We start from the raw sequence: 22740 nt of genomic DNA on the forward strand, positions 1-22740 counted from the left end.
TCCTTTCCCTGTTCAAGCATTTATATTACCACCCAGGAGGAAGGTTTGAAATGGGATTGCCTCAATTTGACAGATGAGGACGGTGAAGAAGGGAGTGGTTAAGTAGCATTTGACTATCCCCGGGACAGCTGAGAGTATTTGCATGGCCAGAGAGCATACTCAAGAGACACACAAGTCAACCTTGGTGACACAGGAAAACAGAGCTATACACAGGATCCAGGGGACTTGGGTGTGAGCATTGCTATACTTCACAGTGTTGTTAATCCCATACATAGACAGACCCTATTATTTTTTTTATATTTTTTATTATTACGTATTTTCCTCAATTACATTTAGAATGCTATCCCAAAAGTCCCCCATACCCTTCCCCCCACTTCCCTACCCACCCATTCCCATTTTTTGGCCCTGGCATTCCCCTGTACTGGGGCATATAAAGTTTGCGTGTCCATTGGGCCTCTCTTTCCAGTGATGGCCAACTAGGCCATCTTTTGATACATATGCAGCTAGAGTCAAGAGCTCCGGGGTACTGGTTAGTTCATAATGTTGTTGCACCTACAGGGTTGCAGATCTCTTTAGCTCCTTGGATACTTTCTCTAGCTCCTCCATTGGGGGCCCTGTGATCCATCCAATAGCTGACTGTGAGTATCTACTTATGTGTTTGCTAGGCCCCGGCCTAGTCTCACAAGAGACAGCTATATCCAGGTCCTTTCAGCAAAGGCTTGCTAGTGTATGCAATGGTGTCATTGTTTGGAGGCTAATTATGGGATGGATCTCTGGATATGGCAGTCTCTAGATGGTCCATCCTTTTGTCTCAGCTCCAAACTTTGGACAGACGCTATTATTAACCCCAACTTACAGACAGGGAAACTGAGGCTCAGAGAAATCTGACCACAGAATAAAGGTTCCACGGTCAGTCTAATCTCAGTGTCTGTGCTCCTAATTCAGAGCTTCCAAGACTTAAAAAATATATCCTTTGTAATATATATATGTGTGTGTGTGTGTGTGTGTATTTGATACTGAAAGATACTGAAATCCATCTTTTAAATACTGGTGCACACACATTAAAGAATTAACACTTCCAGAAAACAATACTCACCCTCCCCACGCGCGTGCTCTCTGACATTTCCTCATTTTGAAGTCATGCTATTTTTAAACTGGCATTACTCACCACCTCTGCTGTTTTCCTAACCCAGTAATGGACACAAGCCATGGTCCAGGCAGAGGCAGAGCCTTTGCACTATTTGCAGGACCCTGTTGATAGTGGGGATGCTGTCCTGGACTAGCACTGGGGCTGAGATCTGGCAGGTGCCCAGAGAAGCCGATCTCCTTTGCTTGTACTCCTTAGCAAGCTGGTGGTCCCCAGCCCTGCCTCCTAGACTCTCACAGAACTCTGGGCTATCTCTTGTATGTCCCACTATGACCCAGATTTGCCCCAGTAAGATCTACTCTGCTTAGTCCCTGGGGACCGGCACCATCTTGGACCATGTCCTTCATGTCACCAGCTCCTCAGAAGTCAGTGCCTCTTTAGGAGGTGAGGTTATGCCCTGTCCCCACGATGCTGTCACTTCCTTCCCCAGAGTCTTTCTGTGTGGGGATTGTTCCCCTAATCAGGATGGAGACTCGACTCATTACAAGCTGGTGAGGCAACGGCTCTGTGCTCCAAGCCGAGACAGGCTGTCTGGGAGCTTGGCCAGCCTCCCACTGCCCCGGACACCAGGGCAGCGGCCTCTGCATGGAGCCAGCCTGCTGGGTTTGTCTGCCCCTTCCCCAGGGACACAAGCTGACAGACACTGCTTACGGAGACCTCTGTAGTTTTTACTATTGCAAAAACTCACCATGATCATACAGTGAGGTCCAAGCGTCCGGACAACCTCTGAGTAGAGCTGAACCGCACCTAGAAACAGAGGTGACATTTACCGGGCACTTACTATGTCCCACACATTGTGAGGCAAGCTTCCTAGACAGCCTCCTATACACACTTCACTCTTCAATGGCACTCACTGGGTGCTGCTGGCTACTTCATCCCACGGATAGACAGGGCAACTTAGAATGTTTTTGGGAGGGCCACCCCAGTGTGGCTCCTGGACCCAAATGCTCACCTCACATGTCACTACTGCTCACAGGAGCATGACCCCAAGCCTTCTTTCACTAAGTTCAGCAGTCAGGTGAGTCTCCGTGAGTGACGGCATACCCCTCACATCTGGACAGCTAGGAAGAGAAGGTGAAAGAAGGGATGCGGTGAAGCCATTAGTAAGAGTCAGTTGGGCTCTTTTCTATGGACTTGGCAGTGTCCCTCGGGTGTGATGTCATGATCCTGAGAGGAATGGCAGCCAGTCAAGAGGCCCATGTACTCCTGGGATTTTCATCCAGAGGCCCCGTATAACCCTTGGGATTTTCATCCAGAGGCCCCGTATAACCCTTGGGACTTTCATCTAGAGGCCCCGTATACCCCTGGGATCACAATTCTCATCTAGAGGCCCCATATACCCCTGGGATTCTTGTCTAAAAGCCCCGTATACCCTGGGATTCTCATACTATATTGCCCGACTACCACTAGTCACACTGACAGCCACACAGAAGTCTCCAACATGACAGCTATGAGGCCACAAAGATGCCCTCTGCCTCCTCCAGCCACCAAGCCCTCTGAAGAAGACGAGGGGACGGTCCTGTGCCGACTGCAGAGCCTGTGTGAAACTTCTCATTAACTGCAGTTTAATTACTGCCTGCAGTCGAGGTTTTTAATAAAAGTAAGTCCCAATTAGTCGCTTGTTACTTCAGAAATAATTACTGATAGTGGCCCTTTGTCTTTGTGTTATTTCCGGCTTTATTCCCAGGCCCCAGAACTCTACCCAAGCATTCGTCTTTAACGGAAGGAACTGGGCTTCCAGGGCACATGAGGAATGTTTGCAGGAACTGAGGATTCAGCTGGGCCATGTGTGTCAGCCGGAGAATAGTTGGGGGTGGCAGTAACCATTCTTATGCATGAAGACATTTCTTCAGGAAAGAGCCCTGGTCTATATCCTGGGCCAAGAGTGGAGGGTCTGCTGGCCTCTAACTACAAACTGGGCCAGGCCCCAACCACTGACCTCTGAAAAGGCAGAGTCCCCACCCCCTGACAATGCCAGGCACAGCCGGATGCAAGAACTGCTTTGGAGGGAGGGGAGAGTGTGTTGTTTCCGTGCCAGAGCAGAGCCCCAATCTCTGCCCAATCTCACTTCTGACTGACGGTCCCATCAGGACTTTCTCCAAGTAAGAAGTAGCTTTGGAATGCTGTGTGGACCTTGGAGCTCATGCTGAGCCTGTAGCACATCCGTGTTCCTCGGAGGCTTCCCACAGGTAAGACAGATGCATGGTTTTGTTGAGGTAGCAATGGCATCCTAGCTCCAGGGAGTACCTGTTTGGTCTGACCTACTTTTTTGCTTTTTTTTTTAACCTTTATTCTGCTCTTGATGGGGACTAGTATAGATTTGACCAGTTTTCCACTGACATGGTTAGTCATCAGAGCTGACATGGGTTGGTTGTCAACTCTAGGTCAGGTACCCTTTAGGGTGGCTTACATTTACTAATTTGATATCCTCACAGACAACTTCCTAAATGTTTGTTTTCCTATAAGGAAACTTAGGTATGCAGAGGGGTTGAGTAGTTTACCAAGGTCAACAGGCCTGTGGGTGTCAGAGCTCAGCACACATCTCCCCAGTATCCCTCCACATTTGGGCATGTCCTCTGGCATACCGTGATGTTTGTGGAATAGAGCTGACCACATCCCCAGTCTGTGTTCTCCTGACTCTTTATCTGTGTCTTCTCGGTCTCATTTTTCTTTGATTGATTGATTGATTGATTGATTGACTGATTGATTGGTTTGGTTTGGTTTGGTTTGGTTTTTCGAGACAGGATTTCTTTGTGTAGCCTTGGCTGTCTGAGAACTCATTGTGTAGACCAGGCTGGTCTCACAGAGATCCACATACTCTGCTTCCCAAGTGCTGGGATTAAAGGTGTGTGCCCCTACCACCCAGTGACATGTTTTTTAATTTTATTTGTAGCCAGCTTTCATTTTGCTCAGAAAGCTTCTCTTGTTTGGACCAGCTGGGTGGCTCTAGCAGGTGGCCTCTGTTCTTAGTTGTTCTGCACTGAATGGGGTGGCCAGAAAACATTGGAGTCCAGTTGAGAGGTTGTAACTCTGGCTACCCTAGTTAGGAGGTGACATATCGTCTCTGCCATCATCCCGGCCAGCTCCTGGCCCCCCCACAGTGCCCTTTCCCTCAGAACCAACTTGTTAAGGGAAGAAACCCTCCCTGCTAAGCCAATAATTTTATTTTCCCCCTGAGAATCCTTTCCAGTGAGATTTAAACCATTTGGCTGGAAGACCCTGCAGAAAGAAAAACCCACACTTTCTCATGTTTTCCTTCTTACCTCCTTCCACTGGGCCAAACCACAATGTTGTCTTATTGCTCTGAAGCTGAGCTCTTCTGTGTTTGGAAGTTCACTTGAAACACTGCATCCATCCACGAGGGAAAAAAAAAATGCTGGACTTCATCCCCACACAAGAGGTCCTTTGAAAGTGTAAAGGGTTTGGGATGAGAAAAGCAAGCAGGCAAGCAAGCATGGCTCCGAGGATGGGAGCTGAAGGGACAGAAACAGAACCCTGCCTAGTAACCCTGTCGCTGGGTTTGTTTAGACAATGGGATCGTATTTGTATTTGTTCTGTGCTCCCAGCCCAGGCCGAGTTGCAGTGTACTTGTGTGATTTGCTGTAGAGGGTGGGTGCTGGCCAACCGCCCTTGTTTGCTAATCTTTGTGAAGTGTTGGGTGAACCGTGGACTGTCTGAGAACAGTATGTGGAGATCTGACCTGGCTCTGCAGTTGCTAAGTCGTCTCCCTTCCTCTGAGGCTGATGCACACTCTGCCTCGCTCCAGGACCACGTCAAACCTCTGGGCTGTCCTTCCTTTTCACTTTCTCCAGAGTGAATGGCTGCTGCTTCTGTTTTTGAGCCTCCTGTGTCCAACCCTCAGTGTAATTACCTTCCTGGCTGCTGCAACAACAAAATATGGAACAAAAGCAAATTGACTCAAGGTTTAAAGAGACGTGGTCTATCTGTGTGGGAGGCACGGTGATAGCCTGCTTCTACTGTATCTGCAGTCAGGATGCAGACAGAGGTGAATCTTGGGGCTCTGCTGTCCCCCTTTTTCCTCTAGCCCATGAGGTAGCAGTGTCCATATGCAAGGTGGATCTTCCCTGCTCAGTGAAATCTCCCTAGAAACACCCTCACAGAAATGTGCATCAGATGTGTGCTTCCTAAATTGCCAAGTCCACAGTGAAGATTAACGCTCCCACTGTAGCATAGGGATGCAGGTATGAGGGGCATGCTGGAAAGTACCTACAGGAAGCACTGAGAAGGAGTGAAGAGTAAGGGTGGACAAGAGAAAGCCCAGGAGTGGGGTGATCTGTTTGGTATACAGGCATCCCCTCTCTAACAGGATGTTGGTGATTATGTTCCCTAGGCAAAAGGACACTGTCACTGCCAGTACTGCCCTAGGCAAGGGCAGTAGGAGGCATAAGGTGTCACATCATCTGTTAGAGCAACCAACTTCTCTCGAGTTGCTAGCAATGGACCAAATAGTAGTCAGCCATATTAACTCATCCCTCTCCAAAGCTCCGTGAGGACCAACCTCCATGTCCCCCGAAGTCTGTGACGGAGGCTTCTGGTATCATCTACACTATAGCTGTGGGTGACCACTGCAGACAGAAGCACGGGATTCCCAAGTGGCTCTGTGACCTAGCCATACTCCCTAGCTCCTCGGAGCTTCCATTTCCATTCCCGCAAAATGGGTCACAAGAGTATGGGGCGGTTCTGGGACTCTCACAGGTCAGCACCTGCTGGGAGTTCAGTGAGCAGCATGCTACCTAACACTAATGGAGCAGAAACATAGATGTTGTCCCCAGTATGTAGCTGGAGGAGAGGGGAGTCAGGGGTTTTGAGCAGACCCTAAGCTAAGTCTGATGAGCTGAGGGAGGGACATTGTGAGGGTGTGAATAGGAGACAGGTGTTAGCCCAGCTTCCTCTGCTGCTTCATTCGCTCTCCTAGAGAGGGTCCATCTCAGAGGTTGCCTTTTCTAAGGCTTTCTATGAAGGTCCCTGCAGACAGGAGTTCTTTCTTGGTGTCGTCAGGTTTAGGTTATTAGCGGCACACGCAGGATCTGAGTGTTGATTCAGGGGGATTCCCAAACCGCTCTGTGAACGTGAAACCCAGAAACCCTCCTCTTGAAGTACAGCAATAACGAGATCTGGCAGAGTGTTCTGGAAATGCGGAGGCCTGTGGAGTCAGACCAGCGTGGACGGAGGCAAAGGATTCGTGTGAATTAGCGAGAGGTCTGTATCCGGAGCTGGTTTTGAATGCTATAATTTTATCTGAGTTCCATTGAGGAGCTCAGAATTGCCCAGAGGCAGTAATGCAGAGATCCCTGGGAGGCGCTTGCTTGATTGCAGAGTTAGAAACAATTTGTGCCCGGGCTTCTTGGCAGCCCGAGCCAGACTCCTTTGTTTGGCTGTCAAGCCCCTGTGTGAATGGAACTTATTTGTTATTCTTCTCTATATTTGAAAACATATCGGTTAGGACATGTGACTGTGTGCCAGCAGCTTGCCACAATATCTCAACGCGTGTTCCTGCATTTAACCCTCACTCTGATCCGGAGGCCCAGGAGTCATGCAGGTTGAGTGGCCATTATCTGAAACACTTGAATCCCAATGTGTTTTCAAGTTTTGGAGTTTGGGAATTTGGGATACTTCTATGAATGAGTGATACAGGCTAAGCATCCTTAATATAAAAATCAAAAGTCAGAAATTATCCAAAGGCTGAAACATTTTGAATAACACTGTCATGCTCACATCTAAGGTTGGAGTATTTTCTGTATCAGGCTGTCAATCAGGGCCGACTTGCTTGTGGGTAAATAAACAGGCCCCACCATACTGTCTATGCTCCTATCTCACCCCATGATGCCTTGTTGCATCTCTCTCTCCCACTTTTCTCTGCTGTTTCTACTATACTCTGATCATCCTACGTTCTAGCCTGTGCTCTCCACCCCCACGCCCAGGGCCACCCTTAGAGGTGCTCACTATTAACAGTCATAACCCCAAAGCTCCAACCCCTGTCCCAGCTGCAGCTTCCTCCAGAGGAGTCCATAGAGGAGAACCCCAAAAGCCACACGCAAGTAAAAGCAGTCTAACTTAACGCTGCAAGGCTGCAGGGGTAGTTCAGTTGTAGAGGGCTTGCCTAGGATCAAGATCATGGGTTCAATACCCAGCACTACCAGAAGTAGAACAAATTACCTCTGCTAAGAGATACAGCTCCCAGAGTAGCATAGGGGTAGAAAGAGCCGAGTCTTATTTCCGTTTCGTTCTTTCTTTTCCTGCTTTATCAGGCTAAATGCAGTCCCAAAGGCAGGCTGGTGGTGTGGCCTTTTTACCTGAAGTCTTGGCACATGTGTGGAATCTCAGGCCCCACCTCAGGTCTGTTGACTGTGTCCATCTTAACAAGAGTCCTATGCGTATTGACACAGCTGCAGGTTTGACAAACAAGCCCTTTGCACCCACGTGCTGAGGCCAGGTACAAGAAGTGCACCCGCTCTCTGTGGTTAGTCTTCTCCGGCCATACTGGTTTCCCCAAGGGGTTTTAACTGGGGTACAACAGACAGATTTTGCCGTTCTTTCTAGCTGGCCCCTCAGCTCCTACTCAGACAGGACTTGGGGTATGGCTGCAACACCAAGTCCTAAGCTCCCAGATGGCTTCCTTGCCTAACCTCAGACCTGGGAGCCCTCCAAGCTCAGAAGAAAGAAGATAGCATGGCTGGCCCCTAGCCTCCCCAAGCCTCCCCAGGTGGTCCTGGGGACAATTATGCTCTCTGACTCTTCTGAGCTCCGGGAGGCAATCCCACACTATGCCCATTGCAGAGAAGTGTCCAGGTTCCCATTGTCATCTGAGGTGGCAGCAGGAAGGTAGGCAGGTCATCAGGGTTCCCTGCCCATCTGCTTCCCATGTTCCCGTCCCCAGAGGAAGCATGCCATAACTGCCTCTTGCTGAATAACTCCATTCTGTGCTCAGCTCTCCCTTGTCGGCCTAAATGGCTGTGAAATGGGTAGAGCTGCTGTTGGGGGAGAAGAAAAACAGCACCGTGCAGCAGAAGTAGAGATGCGAACTCTATCCCAACTGTCTAATCACTGTTGGAAGAGAGGCTTTGGGCACAATGACAGCCAAGGAGATGTCCCTCCCAAAACCCCCACTGTAAACCTTTCAAGAGAACCTTCCAACAAGACAACTGATCAAGCACGCTAGGCCGGCTTCTCTATTTTCTCATTATCAGCCAACTTAGGAGCCAGATATGGTATTGGTTTCCTTTGAACCCAGAAACACACACACACACAAACCATACATACATGCACCTCCTATACCCAGGCCTATGCACTCTCCCATTGGACAGATGAAGAGGTAAGCAGTCACAAGTGCAGTTGTTCAGCCAATAGGAGGCAGAGTCCAAGCCCAGCCCTTGTACATCCATAGACACTGCCTTCCTTCATCTTCCTTCCACCTGGACACCAGCCCATTTGTTGAATGCCATCATCCCCATTCAGGGTGAACCTTTCTTCTCTGGGTCTTGTGCTACATCTCAATCCTCCCTGGACATGTGTTCCCACCCCCACACCCAAACAGGTTGTTTGGGACATCTCTGAGCTCTCGGTTACATCAAAGCCAGGGTCCTTTGAGCAAGACTCATGTTTCATCTGTTCCCCAGATGAGTGTTTATGAATGGCATGATGCCTTAGGACCACTGCTTTGGCTTGTCTCTCCTATCACCAGCATGCCTGCTCCTGCACAGGGTGCTGGGTGCCAGAAAAGAGCAGCAGGCGGCACTGCAAACAGATAGGCAGCGCCCACTGCTGTGCAGTGCTCAGAAGGCTTCCAAAGGAGGGGCTGGCAGGCCAAGTTCACCCTGCAGGCATTCAAGAGAAGTCCACTTGCACTTGCACTTGGTTTGAGTCAAGGTGTCCCAAGTTAGCGCTACTCTGGAGGACAAAAGATGTACAATGGGTCTGGTGAGGTGACTCTGCAGTTAAGAGCACTTGCTGCTCTTGCAGAGGACCCAGATTCAGTCCCCAGCACCTATATAGTGCCTTACAACAGTCTATAACTCCAGTCTCAGGGATCCAGTGCCCTCTTCTGACCTCCACATGCATTATGCATGCAAGTGGTGCACAGATAGATATACATACAGGCCAAATACCCAAACATAAAATAACAAATCTTTTAAAGTGTTTAAGATTTTGTATATGAGCAAGTATCGTATCTCTCTCTCTCTCTCACTCTCTCTCTCTCTCTCTCTCTCTCTCTCACACACACACACACACACACACACACACACACACACACAGAGACAGAGACTCATAAACACATATGAACTCACGGACATACTCCCTCCCAGGAAGTCCAATGTTATGCACTTCATAAAAATATCTTCTGTAAAAAAAAAACAAGGTCTCCTCCCCTTTTTCCCAAAGTCTGCTGTATCCATTTTCCTATTGCTATGGCAACAGATTACCACCACCTCTGTGGCTGAAAACCATGCAAATGTATTCTCTTCTGGAAGTCAGAGTCCAAGGTCAAGGTACTAACAGGCTATATTCCCTCTAAAGGCTTGTGTTGGATAGAGAGACATAACTAAAAGAAAGCTGTTTCAGTCTCTGACTGTTTGTCTGCTGTCTGTCTCTATGTCTGTGTGTCTCTCTCTGTCTCTCTCTCTTTCTTTCTTTCTCTCTCTCTCTCTCTCTCTCTCTCTCACACACACACACACACACACACACACACACACACACACACACACACATCTTACAGCAGGAGATATACCAGCCTGCCTTACACAACAATGGCCACCTATTCTCTAGGGACCCTGAAAAGATCAGCAATGCTGAGATCTGTTTGCTTAGGGAACCCGTGGTGTTGGGTGTATGTTGAAATGTGAGAGAAGAAGTCTAATGTCAGAGGACACTGATGGCTCCAGTGGCACAGTCACTGGGGAAGAGCAGCCAGCTTGTGAGAGGATGGTCCCTCGTCCTACCCCTTCCTCTATCTTCCTCCCTTCAGGGCAGCATCCCATTGGATGGGCATTGTCACTGTGCATGTGGAGGGTAGGACAACCCTCCCCAGTTATTGTCCCACACGTCAATCCTGCCTGGACAAAAAAATCAGCATTATTTCTCTGTTTGCTGACCACAGATGCAGCACAAGCAACCACATCCCAGCCACACCCTCTCAGTGACCATGGAACACCATCAGACTATGCACCAAAATCAACCCTTCCCCTCTTAGGTTGCTTTTTGTCAGAGCAATGAGAAAACACAATCTAACACAGAGGCCTCTACTGAATGTCAGGGATCCAGCTTCACTTAAGCCTGTCTCAGCCTCACTCAACAGTAAACATCATGATATTGTAGACATGGCAGCTGGGGATGTGGCTCAGTGGGTAAGAGCTAGCTGGGCAAGCATCAGGACCTGAACTGGACCGAGCACCCACATAATAAGCCAGCCTACCTCCAGGTTTGGTGAGAGACTGCCTCAAAAGATCAGGTGAAGAGTGGCACAGCAGGTAGCATCCTCCTCCAGTTTCTGCACACAGTGCACTTGAATGTGTGCAGTCATACACATAACACACACACACACACACATGTACAAAAGGGGGAAAAAACGTGTAATGTGCCCGCTGTGTGTTTTTTATATGACTTATGTAATGATTCTATAGTTGTTATATAATGAGTGGCTCTGTATTCTTATTCAAACTCCATCACAAACTGACTCAGGGAAAGTTAGGTCTGTTGGGCCACCGTGCCTTCACCAATATAATGGGTATACTCTCTTCTGGCATGTGATTGTTGTGGAAGTCAGATCTGTGAAACCCTCACACTGCGGAGCACTGGTGTGCTGGTGAACACTAGCTTGTGGCTGCTGGTATCATCCACACGTTTCGTAGGATATTTGCAAAATGTTTCTGAGCTATAGTGAATCAGCCCCAAATGGGCAGCCAGGGTGGCAGGAGGGTAGTGCAAGTCAGTCCTCTTGGTAAGACGGATGCTGGCACCTTGATCCTAGCCTCGGGTTCATGGAGGGCTTGTGCTGTGCTGGCCCTGTAGTTAAACTATAGGTTTTCAGCGGATGAAAGCCATAAGCCCAACAGTCACTCAAGCCAGCCACCTGGCTCTGCTACCTGCTGTTGGGGATCTTGCCCCGACCCAGCTCCAACCCTCGTGGGAAGCGAAGCACTGTCTCCCTCGTGGCATGCTGTTTATGTGCTCTTATGATCCTTGCAGCTGCTCAGCCCTGCCACCACCCCAACCTGAAGCACTTTTACAGGCAGCCCACGGTAGAAACATTGGCATATTGGCTTTGTTCCTTTTACATTGTTCCCCGCCCCCCCCCCCTCTCCAAAATACAGCCCTGTGGATTGAATGTTCACATTTAGGCAAATGTTCCAGCAGAGTCTAGAAGCCTCTGGTGCATGGTGTTGAATTCATGTTTTCATTTGAATGCGGGCCCACCTCTTAGCATTGTTTAAAGATAACCACTTCTGCTGTGTGTGTGTGTGTGTGTGTGTGTGTGAGAGAGAGAGAGAGAGAGAGAGAGAGAGAGAGAGAATGGTATATGCATTTCTGTAAGTGTGTGTGTGAGTGTTTATGGGTCTGTGAGTATGTGAGAGCATGTGTGTGTCTGAGTATCTAAGTATATGTATAAATGTGTGTGTGTGTGTAAGTGTATGTATGTGTGTATATGTGTGTGTGAATATGTGTAAGTATATGTGTGTATGAAAGTGTGTGTCAATGAGCCTACTTTGCCTAGTACTGCTCAGTGTCTTGCTCTTTCCTGCCTGCATGTTTGCATGCCTGGACACCAGTCCACCCATATCCCAAGGGTTGCAGAGACACCTGTAAACTATTCCTTGCTCTGTCATTGGGACTCCCAGGAGGCCCCTTGGTCCTGGTATAATGTGATCTGGGGAAGAGATGTTCAGGCTGGAAGGCAGACATGTGGAGGTTCCCTGGGAAGCCAGACCCCAAGCTGGCTCCAAGTGTCCTGCGTGGAAGGGAGAACCTGCCTGTCCCCTTTGGCCTAAGTCCTAGAGGCCAGTCCCCCGCCAAACAGACTGGTTCCTTACTGTCCTTTCCGTTCTTGGTTCTTCTCAGCCCTTGGAACATGGTTCTGGGCTGAGCTACGGACAAAAGGTTAGAGTAGAAATGGAAAAAGAGCATGGGTCTCTGCGCCAGGCAGATCTGAGGTGAGCTGTGGCTTGTCACATGCTGATTATGAAGTCCTGAGCCAGGGACCCAAGCCTGGTCTTCATCTGTAAATTCAGTCCAGCCTTCCACAGAAGGCTCCTGTGAGATGCAAAGGCTGACACTCCGTGTGAGCGCCTGTGGACCCGGGGTCATCCCCCTTCCTGTTTCACTATGGTCCTGAGTAGCACAGCTTTCTGAAAGGGGCCCACAGAGATGCTCGCTGTGATGCTCGCTGTGCTAGGGAAATATCTGCTTGTGTTTATGACCTGGCTGGGAGGTGGGGGAGGGGAGAAGGATGGCTCTTTTGCTTCCCCTAACTTGACTTTAATGTTCAGATTCTGCTTTCTGAGAGCCTCGGGGTGGGAGGCACGGGACAGCGTAGGACAGTGGAGATGGCTGCAGTGGGGTACTGGGGGAGAATTCATCTTGTCATCTTCCTAAGTCCCTCCAGGCTCATTCCCGTCGTTCAGCACATCGACAGGGTGCTGGCAGTTGGGGAACTGTCTGGGAGTGGGGGAACTGGCTGAGAGTTTGGGGACCTGCTGCTTGAAGCTCAGGCTCACAGCCTTTTACCCCATACCACACACAGACTGGGATGTGCAGGTTCCATACTAAACAAGGTAGATGCTGGCTACTGTCAAGGAGCTTCCTGCCCCGTGGCAGAGACACCGGAGCCATAGAAACAGAAAACCTGCTCTATCTGGCTTTCAGACAGTGGGTACCTGTCCTGCAGAAGAGGAGATGTGGCTGCTGCCACAATAATTCCATGGGGAGTGGCTAGGGCACAACTCAGAGGAGGATATGGGAAAGAACCCGCTTCAGAGCCAGCTGTGGTTGAGACCCAAACACCAAGCTGTTGAGCAAACATCTGGGAGGAGGACCATGTTAATTTCTTTCCCTGTTGCTCTGATAAAATACCCTATACCTTAAGGAAGAGAGGGTTGATTTTGGCTCGCAGTTTGGGGGTGCATTCCATTGTGGTGGGGACGTGTGAGTGGCAGCTGGCCTTACAGTGTCAGTAGCAGGATGCAGAGACCCACAAACACCAAGCCTCAGCTCACTTTCTCCTTTTCATCCCCTCATCCACAGCAGCACCCGGGGGGGGGGGTCTTCCCACCTCAATTAACCTAATCTAGACGATTCCTCATAAACAAGTCCAGAGCCTAGTCTCCTTGTGCTCCTAGATCCGCTCAAGTTGACAACACTAACCACAGTGGGGACCTTCCACCCAGACCGTGTACCCACTCCCCTCGGGATGACAAACTAAGCCTTCAGGCTGGCTTTGGGCTCCTAGAGGACCTGAGTTCCTCTCCTATCCCTGCCCAGGCCACTCCCATCCCACCACACTGCCATAGACTGACCTCAGGACCTTTGCACCTGATGTTTGTTCCTCTCAGGACACTTTGAACAGATATCCCTCTAGCTAAATCTCTCCAGAGCTAAAGACCCTCTCCCTTTCCTCCCTCTCCCTCTTCCTCTTCCCCCTCTCACATCATTATTTTCCCACTCATCCTGTTATTTATGTATTATAAGTTTCTCCTGTGAAGTCAGGCAATCTTGTGTGATATTATTTTTCTGTGTAACCATGTACCTGCGATTGTGGTTTGGACACAATGGGTGCATAATAAATACTCCAGTACTTGCTTGCTGACTGCACAGGTGAGCTCATCTTTTCCTCCAAGAGCAGCAGTGAAGAAAGCCCAAGTCTGGCTGTGTGCTGGGCTGGAGTGGGAGACCCTCAGTCTGGCCTAGAGTTGGGACCAGGGACAGCTGGGACATCAGCACTCACATAGGTGACCTTTGGGAGACCATATGATGCCTGAGACAGGGGCATGTCTGTGTGGAAGGGGCAATGAGGAGGAGGATCCTCTAGGCAAGAAAAGGCAGTTACTTTATCTAGAGATACAGGATCAGCACACAACAGGAAAGGAAGAAAGACTACACACACATGTACACACACACACACACACACACATGCACACATGCACACACACACACACACACACATCCCCACCACTGTGCAGTCTTGGGTGTCCACACACATACCCACAATAACAATTTCATATTCCGCCTTAGCCTTTTAGTATTTGCTCTCAACTACTCGGTCCTCTGTGCCCTGTTTCTTCCCAGGAAGATTATGGATGCTCCAATATGATCGTGTAATGAATGATTAAGAACCTAGACCCAACGCCAAGTACGAGCTCTGTGTCCCTGGGAAAGTAACTTAAGCCATTTGGTTCTCTTCCCTGCATTGTAAAATGGGAGTGATGCCAATCTCATAAATGGTTATGGAGGTTAAATGAGATGATAGACAGAGAGGGACGTATACATTACACATGGTGTTAAGTGGCTGGCTACATGGCCAGACCTGTAGAAAGCCCCAGGTGTTAATGGAGCATTTAAAGAACGTGTGGTAAGCAAGACATATAGGATTCACTGGATGTCAAAAGATCTGTGTGGATTTGGAGAGATGGCTCAATGGTTAAGAGCACTGACTGCTCTTCCAGAGGGCCTGGATTGAGTTCTCAGTACCCACCCGGTGGCTCACAACCATCTGTAATGCTGGTTTTAGGGGATTCAACACCTTCTTCTGGCTTCCACTGGCATCCATGTGAGGCCCAAACATACATGCAGGCAAATCATCCATGTAAGCAAAGTAGTGATGATGAAGATGATGGTGGTGGTGGTGGTGGTGGTGGTAGTGGAAGAGGAGGAGGAGGAGAAGGAAGATCTGTGTGCCTTTTGGCTTTGAAGTTGAGCAAACTATGAAAAAGGAGGACTTTTCCTGAGCACAGGTCACTCACTAGCCACTGGCCACAGAAGCTACAGTTCTATGCAGAAGGGAACAATTTTCATAAAGGCCTCTGCCCTGACCATTTAAATGGAGTCATTCTCAAAACAGAAAGATGAGTCACATGTGTCTCCTGGTCCCTTGCCACTGTTACTGTCTGTCTGTCTGTCTGTCTGTCTGTCTGTCTGTCTGTTTGCATGGGGGTGCTGTAATTGAGTCTATGGGTGCATGTTCTAGACTGCTGTCCTACTACTGAGTTATATCTCTAGCTGCCCTTGGATGTTGCTCACCCCTAAGCCATTGGGTGGGACAAGTTCTCAGCCTGTGCCTCAGTTTCCTTGTCTGCCAAAAACCACTGCTGGTAACTACTAGCAGAGAGTGCCGTAGATGTCCAAATGGAAGGGGTGTGTGTGTGTGAGGTGACTGCAGGGGCAGGCACATGGCATACAGTAAGTGACAACGCTGGCCCCAGTCCCAGGAAGATACTCTTGTGTTGACCCCACATCCCTTCCTGCTGTTTTTAGTGCTCCCTGTCACAGTCAGGAAGGGCTTCACAGCTAGGCAGCAGGAGAGCTGGTCTCCCAGACAGGGGCAGAGCCAGTAGACATTATGCTCCTCCCCACGAATGGGAAAGTAAGCCACATTGAGGCTGCATCCATCTTGCTTCCAAAATAGTGCCTAACACGAAAGGTCTTGAGGCTCCCAGGCTTTGCTGAAATCAAAGACTGCAGAACAGCAATGTGCTCCTAGTCTGAGTGGCACTCTCGGTCTGCAGCTCCTTGTTCTACCTCTCCCACCTTTACCCTTATCACCCCTGTTCTTCCATCTACCCTGATCTCAGTCAGCTCTATGCCCAGCCTTCCCTCACCAAGTCTCAGGGAGCCGCCAGGAAATCAAGCCCAAGTCTCCTTTCAGGCAGAGCAATGGAGTTCTCTCATTTCCCCTCTGCTTCCAGACCAGGGCCCCAAGAGGCACTTGAAGACCTTTTCCTAGACAAAGAATAACAATTATTGGAAAACTGTAAGAAAGAGTCCTTGGAACGGAACTGTGTCTTATAGAAGGCTGAAGTAGCTTCAGACAGTGTTTGGTGCCAGTGATTTTTGTTTTGTTTTGTTTTGTTTTGTTTTGTTTTTTCTGACATGCTCACACATGCACATGTATGGGTAAACACACAAGCACATTCAGTCTGAGGAGGTTCATTCCCTACCCTCTCTCTGTCTCCCTCCCATCTTCAAGGCAGTTCTAGACAGTGAGCGTCTGAGCTTTCAACTGGGCAGGGGTAGTGCAGACAGACAATCCTGCTAGTAAAGGGGCAGAGAAGGACCTGGACATGTCCCAGTTTAGAAGGTACCTGTGTGGCCCTAAATCATGTGTACTGTTCTGTGGCTCAGCCTGACCCTTAGCACCTCTCCTAGCATGGCCCCATGGCCTTCTCCTTTCTCCCCTCTTCACCCACCCTTGCTGCCCTACCTACAGCCATAGACCCTGTTGTCCACAGCAAGGTTCTCCCATTCTTAGTCTTTGTAGGCTGCCAGGGACACCTCCATTAAACTCTTCACCCTCTTGGGGGAGCAGCCTTGGGGCCACTGTCCACCTCCCCAACTCTCTTGTGTTTGTTGCTGTTGTTAAGACAAGTCTCAACTATGCAACCTTGGCTGGACTGAAACTCACTGTGTATGCCAGCTTACTCTTATCAGCTGGTGAATATAAATGTAGCCCCAGGGAGGTGTCCTTTTGAGCAGTGACCCTGGTGACCACCGGTGTTCTAGGAGGTGGCTGTATTACTGGACAAGGAGCCCAGCTTGGGACTGAGACTCACAATCCAAGGGTGAAGACTGCCTGTGGTCAGAGGATCACCCTGCTGCCTTGAGACATCTAATTAGCCACCATTTTCCCAGGAGACGGCTCGGTTGTGTAATTTTATTTCCATACCTTACACTCCCTCCATCAGCACACGGGATCTGGGCCCATCTTTTGCCAGGCTTGTTGTTTGTTTGCATTCCAACCATGCCAGGTGCCCCCCTCTCATCTTTCCTCAGCTCCCGCCCACCAGGGAACATGCCTGCTGGCAGGTGGGGGAGGGTGCAGGGAAGAGCTTTCCCACTTTGCCCTAGGACCAGCACGCTGGGAATGCATGGTTGCACTTCCCGAGTGGCACTGGGCTCGCTGGTGACTTCCCTCCCCTCCACCCCCATTGTCATCTGTTTACAGGGAAGATGATGGGAAGCAATGGACATTAGAGTTGGAGATACCTTCTCACTGTGTAGACCAGGCTACCTTTCTCACTGTGTAGACCAGGCTACCCTTCTCACTGTGTAGACCAGGCTACCCTTCTTACGGTGTAGACCAGGCTACCCTTCTCACTGTGTAGACCAGGCTACCCTTGAATTTACAGGGATGCATCTGCTTCTGCCTGTAGAGTGCTGGCTTTCGGAGGGTACGCCACAGCAATGTGACTTACTTCTCTGGGCCCTACCCTCACCAGCAGTGAGGTGACAACCCTTTGCACAGGCAGATTCTTCACCCTTCTCTAACTGGCACATCCCAGATGAAGTAGTATTCACTGTAGAGCTATGCCGACTAGAAGTGCCAGCTGCATAGGCCTTACCCTCACGACAGCAGGCTGCCCTTGGCTATTCAAAAGCTTCTATCAAGTCTGGATTATACTGGCCCATTATTCAGGATTACTAGACAGTGCAAACTCTTTCACTCCATTACACAATCTGACTTCTGTCAGTTCCAAGGAGCCAGCCGGAAGGGACACCCTGAAGCCACTGTGATGGCTCTTGCTCTTGCCTCCCTGGGCTCATGTCATGTTTCTCTCCTACTTAGAACACAGCCAAGTTCTCAGCACTAAGTAAGACACTATTTATGTTCTCTGGAAAACGAGCCCATCTCCACTCTATTGAATGGATTCCATTTAATGGAAATCCCACATGGGACTTCACACCAGCTTTCTCCAGCAAGATCATGGCTCAGCACCGTCATCCATGTGCTGGAGATACTAATAGTCCCACTTAACAGACAGGGAAACTGAGGCTTTGAAAGTGTACATATGTCTAAGATCACATAATCGGTAAGGAAGGAACCTGAGGAAGCTGGCTCAGGCTGTCCTAAGCTTGTCTGCCTTGTGTCCCCCTCCCCCAGCTGTGAATTCCTTTGTGTGTGGGAGAGCCATGTCCATCCTTTCACTGGAGTGCCTGGCAAGGGCTCACTAAGGCCCTGTGATCAAGAACATGGTTCTTTGCAGGCCTAGCCTCCTTCTGTCCCTCCCCTTTGGCCTCTGCTTCCACATCTTCGTGCCAGCAGCACATCAGGGGGCCTCTACTTGGATGGCAGGTTGCTGAAGCAAGCAAAGGCTTGACCTGGGCCTGGGGCTACTGGCCCAGCTCCTTGCCCTGCCTGCCTTGCAGACAGAGTGGGGCCTGGCACCCAGGACCCCCAGCCTTTAGCTGCCAGCTGGGCAGTGAGCTGCTAAGCCAGCCAAGGCGCCGACACTCATAGCCACCAGTAGAGACAGAACCCAGGAGGCCTGGTCAGCAGTTGCCTGTGGGCTGAGAAACATTCTGGCCCCGGCTCTGCTTCACCTCAGGAGTGAAAGGAACCTGACAGTCTGGGCTCTGTCTCCACAGTATCTGGGCTTCACAAACCAGGCACGGCTGAGCTCAGGCTGGGAAGATCGGCTGCTTCTCCATGCCCCCACCGTGCACGGCATTGACCACTGCTAGGCTAGGCACTCATGGATGGGCGTCCCAGATCTGCTGGAGCTGGGCACCACATTGCCTGAAGGAAAAAAAAATCCTTTGTCTTTGTAGGTGTGGTTGGAAGAGCCCCTGCCCAAGGGACAAATGGATTCCAAGGTTCACTGGCTCCTGGCTATGTGGCCTTTACCTTGTCTTTAGCTTGTCACTTCACTTCTCTGAACTACATCTTTATTTGCCAGATGGAGATAGTCACACAAAAAAAACTTAGCATGGCTGTTGTAAAAATAGAGTTCTTTTTTAGTGGTTTATAACATTTTTCATTAACATGTATTGATTGTACATACTAATGAGGTTCATACTAATGAGAACACATGCATACAATAGGCACCGATCAAATTTAGCCTCTCTGTACACTACCCCTTCCCAATACCTCCAGGACTCATGATGTCAGATTCAGGTCCATGTTCTCTCTTCTGCCATGTATATAACACTGGGTGAGCACACTGTCCTGTCTCCCTTCATATCTGGCTCATTTTGATCAGTACAGTGCTCTCTGATCCCCGTTTTTGCTGCAGAATAGCTAACTAGTGTCCACTCTGGGTGTGTCCCGCGTGCTCTGTGTCCATCCGTCCGCCGACTTCACACCTCAGTGGCCGATAGTCATCGCACAGCACACGCGGCGGTGTGCAGGTGTCACTCGGGCTGATTGTGTTTCCTTCGGGTACATACGCAGGCGGTGAGTAGCTGGGTCACGTGCAAGTTCTATTTCAGTGCTGAACCTTTGCTCTGCTTTCCACAGGGGCGGAACTACTTCGCATTCCCACCGCAGTCAGTGAGAGGCCGTTTGCCTCAACTCTGCAGCGGTATTTATTTTGTTTGGGTGATTTAAAAAAAAAAAAAAAAAAAAAAAAAAGATCCTTGCCATGGTAACCCAGATGCGATGTTATCTCAGTTTTTGATTTGCGTTTCTCCGGTCGCTAATGATAATGGGCGTCTACTCGTGTATTTACAGTTTCCATTTTCTTTGAGAGATATACTCAATAATTTGCCCACTTTTAATTAGATGACCTGGTTGTGCTGTCGCTGAGGTTATTTATGAATTTCCTTACACGTTCTGATGTTAAACCTCCGTCAGATTAAACAGCTGGCAGATATTGCCACCGTTCTGCTGGGAGTGTGCAGCAGAAGCTTTTGTGGCTAGTGCTGTGGTGGTTTAAATGAGAAACGCCTCCCCCCACTAGCCCCCCAGGCTCGTGTACTTGAACATTTGGTCCCCGGTTGGTGGGGCTGCTTAAGGAAGTTATGGAGTCCCAAGGAGGTGCCATCTTGCTGGAGAAGGTGTGTGTCACTGAGGGTGGGCTTTGAGAGTTCATAGCTTCATCTCACTTCCAGATTGTTCCCTCTGCTTCCTCTCTGTGGCTGAGATGTGACCTCTCAGCTTACTGTGACTGCCACCAAGCCTGCCTGCCCAGATGAACTCTCAGCCCTCTGAAAATGTAAGCCAAGACAGACTCTTTCTTCCATAAGTCATTCCTGGCTACAAGAACTCACCCCTGCATTTGTTAGAACTAGCAAACATCTCCTTAGGTACAGTCATTCTGTACCATAGACCTTGCTTCTCAGTCAGGCTTTGTGGCGTACATTTATAACCTAAGCATTCAAGAGGCAGAGACAGGCGGATACGCCCGTCCATCCCCTAACCCTGCTCCAGAGCTACAGTGTGAAATCAAGTCTCAAAACACAAAACAAAAACAACAACAACAAAACCTCAAAGGGGTAGTTTCCTGCCCCTTTGTGGTCCAGCCTTGGCAGTCTTGGTCACATGGTTCTAGTGGTTCTGTTCCTGACAGCGATTCGGGCAACCAGGTGCTTTAGAGCCTCAGAATCCACCATTCACAGCCAAGGCCCCAGGAGCAAGAGGAAATGGCTTTGGATGTGTGCAAGACAATCACTCTGCCATCTCTGAAAGGATTTTCTAGGAACTGGGGAAGTTGAAGCAAGAGTTATGTGACAGGAAGTGACAAGAGATAGGATTGTGCCTGAAGGCAGAGCAGAGCACTGGCCACGAAAGCCAAGATAGGCAGTTCCAGTCATGGCCGAAAATAGTGCAGAGTCAGCAAATAGGCTTAGATGTACAGTGACACAATGCGATTTTCCTTAGAGTCTGATGGCTCCCCCAGCATGGAGGAGCTATTGGAGGGAGAGAGGCTGGAGGCCTTAGAACGAGGCAGAAAAGCATCCCAGTGCTCCAGGCAAGCTTCCTCCAGGGACCATCCAGTGCTCCCAATCAGGGTCCCTTAGGAACAAGTGAGCAGAGAGTGTTGGGAAGAAGAGGGGAGGTGGACAGTTGTCCTCACAGGCACTGATGGCTGCGGACTGGGGTCTGAGCTGTAGTGAAATCTCAGACAGGTCTTGGCTCCGGTCCATTCACTGTCTAATTGAACCTCGTTATTTGTGAAAAATGCAACATTTGCATAGCTTGAGAGTTCAGTACAAGTCCAAATCTTGTCAGTTAGGGTCCGCAGGCAACAAAATGCAAGCTTTGTACTTGAGGAAGTAGAACTTTCTGGAAGCAAGTTGGAATCTTATCTGTTGGGGGTCTGGCTGACAAACCTAATTGTTTTGGGACTTTCTGGCAAAATCACAGATGTTTGTATTGTTCTGTTAATATTTAGGTCTGTGGCTGTATGTTATGCTGTTCTCCATATCTTACGGCCTTGTCACTTCCTGGACATGCAAAGGCTTGCCCCTGGGCACTAGAGGAAGGAACCTTATCCTTAAAAGGGACTGGGAGAGGGTGCACAAGATCGCTCAGCAGATAACTGTGCGCACAAGCCTAATGACCTGAACTTCATCCCCAGAACCCACTTAAAAGTAGAAAGAGGGAGAACCAACTCCGTACATGTCCCATGGCACACATGCTCCCCCCCCCCCACTAATATCAAATATATGAATAAGTTTAAATGGAAACTAAAAGTTTTTAAAGGTGTCCTGGGGTCTGTGGCTCACCTTGCTCAGTATAGTCCAGAAGGTCTGACTTGTAGCTCATCTAACAGAGAATATGTTCCCTAGAAAGCAGCTGCACTGGGTATGGACTGCAAGCTTACCTCATCCTGGAAGAGATGCTTCACTTCCCAGGAGTAGTTCTCTTAGTTTAAGAAAGAAGCCATGCAAGCATTGCCTTCTTACCCCACCCTCACCCCCACCCCACCCCCTTTTTTTTAAGGCTGCTGGGACCCAGGCTGCCTCACAACTTTCAGGATGATCCATAAGAGACTCAGAACCCACCTGAGGTAGATCCACACCCTGTACACATGATGATATATCTGCTCAAAAAAGTGGAAGCTGAAAATATCAGAAGCTGAAAATATTTGTATGGGCCAGACGAAGTATTTGATGGTCAATTTTGATTGCCATTTTGATGAGATTTGGAATTATATCTCTGGATTTGCGCATGAAGGGGTTTCCAGAGAGAAGGTTAACGGAGATGGGAAGACCCATCCTGAACATGGGCATCGCTTATCCATGGACTGAGTACCTGGTCTGAATATAGAGCAGAAGACAAGCATAGATTTCTTATGGAGTATCATGCCTTTCAATGACTGCCCACCCACTATGTGCTAAACATTCTGTGTGTTACTCTATTACATACTCTGGGAGCTGTATGCCACCGTACTTGGTGAGATGAACATTTCACAGGGTTGTCTGCCTTGAACCCCCTTTTCCTAGAGTCTCCTCACAAACCCAACTGGTATCAACAGGAGCTGCTACATTCCTATGCCAGTCTGCTCCTTTGAGACTGCATGACCGATATGAAGATGAAGCATCCTGACGAGGGCTGAACCTTTCTTTCCCTTCATGAACAGCTCAGTACTGAGTCTGACAGCAGAGCAGCTTCACTCAGTGTCACAGAAGCAGTAAAGAAAAGCCAA

General features: G+C 49.3%; 1 protein-coding gene and 1 long non-coding RNA gene across 4 annotated transcripts in view; one reads left to right on the plus strand and one right to left on the minus strand.

Annotated features, from left to right (window-relative positions):
* The window catches only part of 9130015G15Rik (RIKEN cDNA 9130015G15 gene), a 40222-nt gene extending 35600 nt beyond the window's left edge, over positions 1–4622 (minus strand). The window contains exons 1-3 of the long non-coding RNA NR_154465.1: positions 4411–4622; positions 2100–2208; positions 1836–1894 (exon numbers count right to left, since the gene is read on the minus strand). This is a non-coding gene — a long non-coding RNA (RIKEN cDNA 9130015G15 gene). The remainder of the gene's footprint in view (positions 1–1835; positions 1895–2099; positions 2209–4410) is intronic.
* Nav2 (neuron navigator 2) overlaps positions 1–22740 on the plus strand; it is a 651028-nt gene that overhangs the window by 198474 nt on the left and 429814 nt on the right. The gene's annotated exons all lie outside the window — the stretch shown is intronic.

Source organism: Mus musculus, chromosome 7, assembly GCF_000001635.26.
Source record: "Mus musculus strain C57BL/6J chromosome 7, GRCm38.p6 C57BL/6J".
Lineage (NCBI taxonomy): Eukaryota > Metazoa > Chordata > Mammalia > Rodentia > Muridae > Mus > Mus musculus.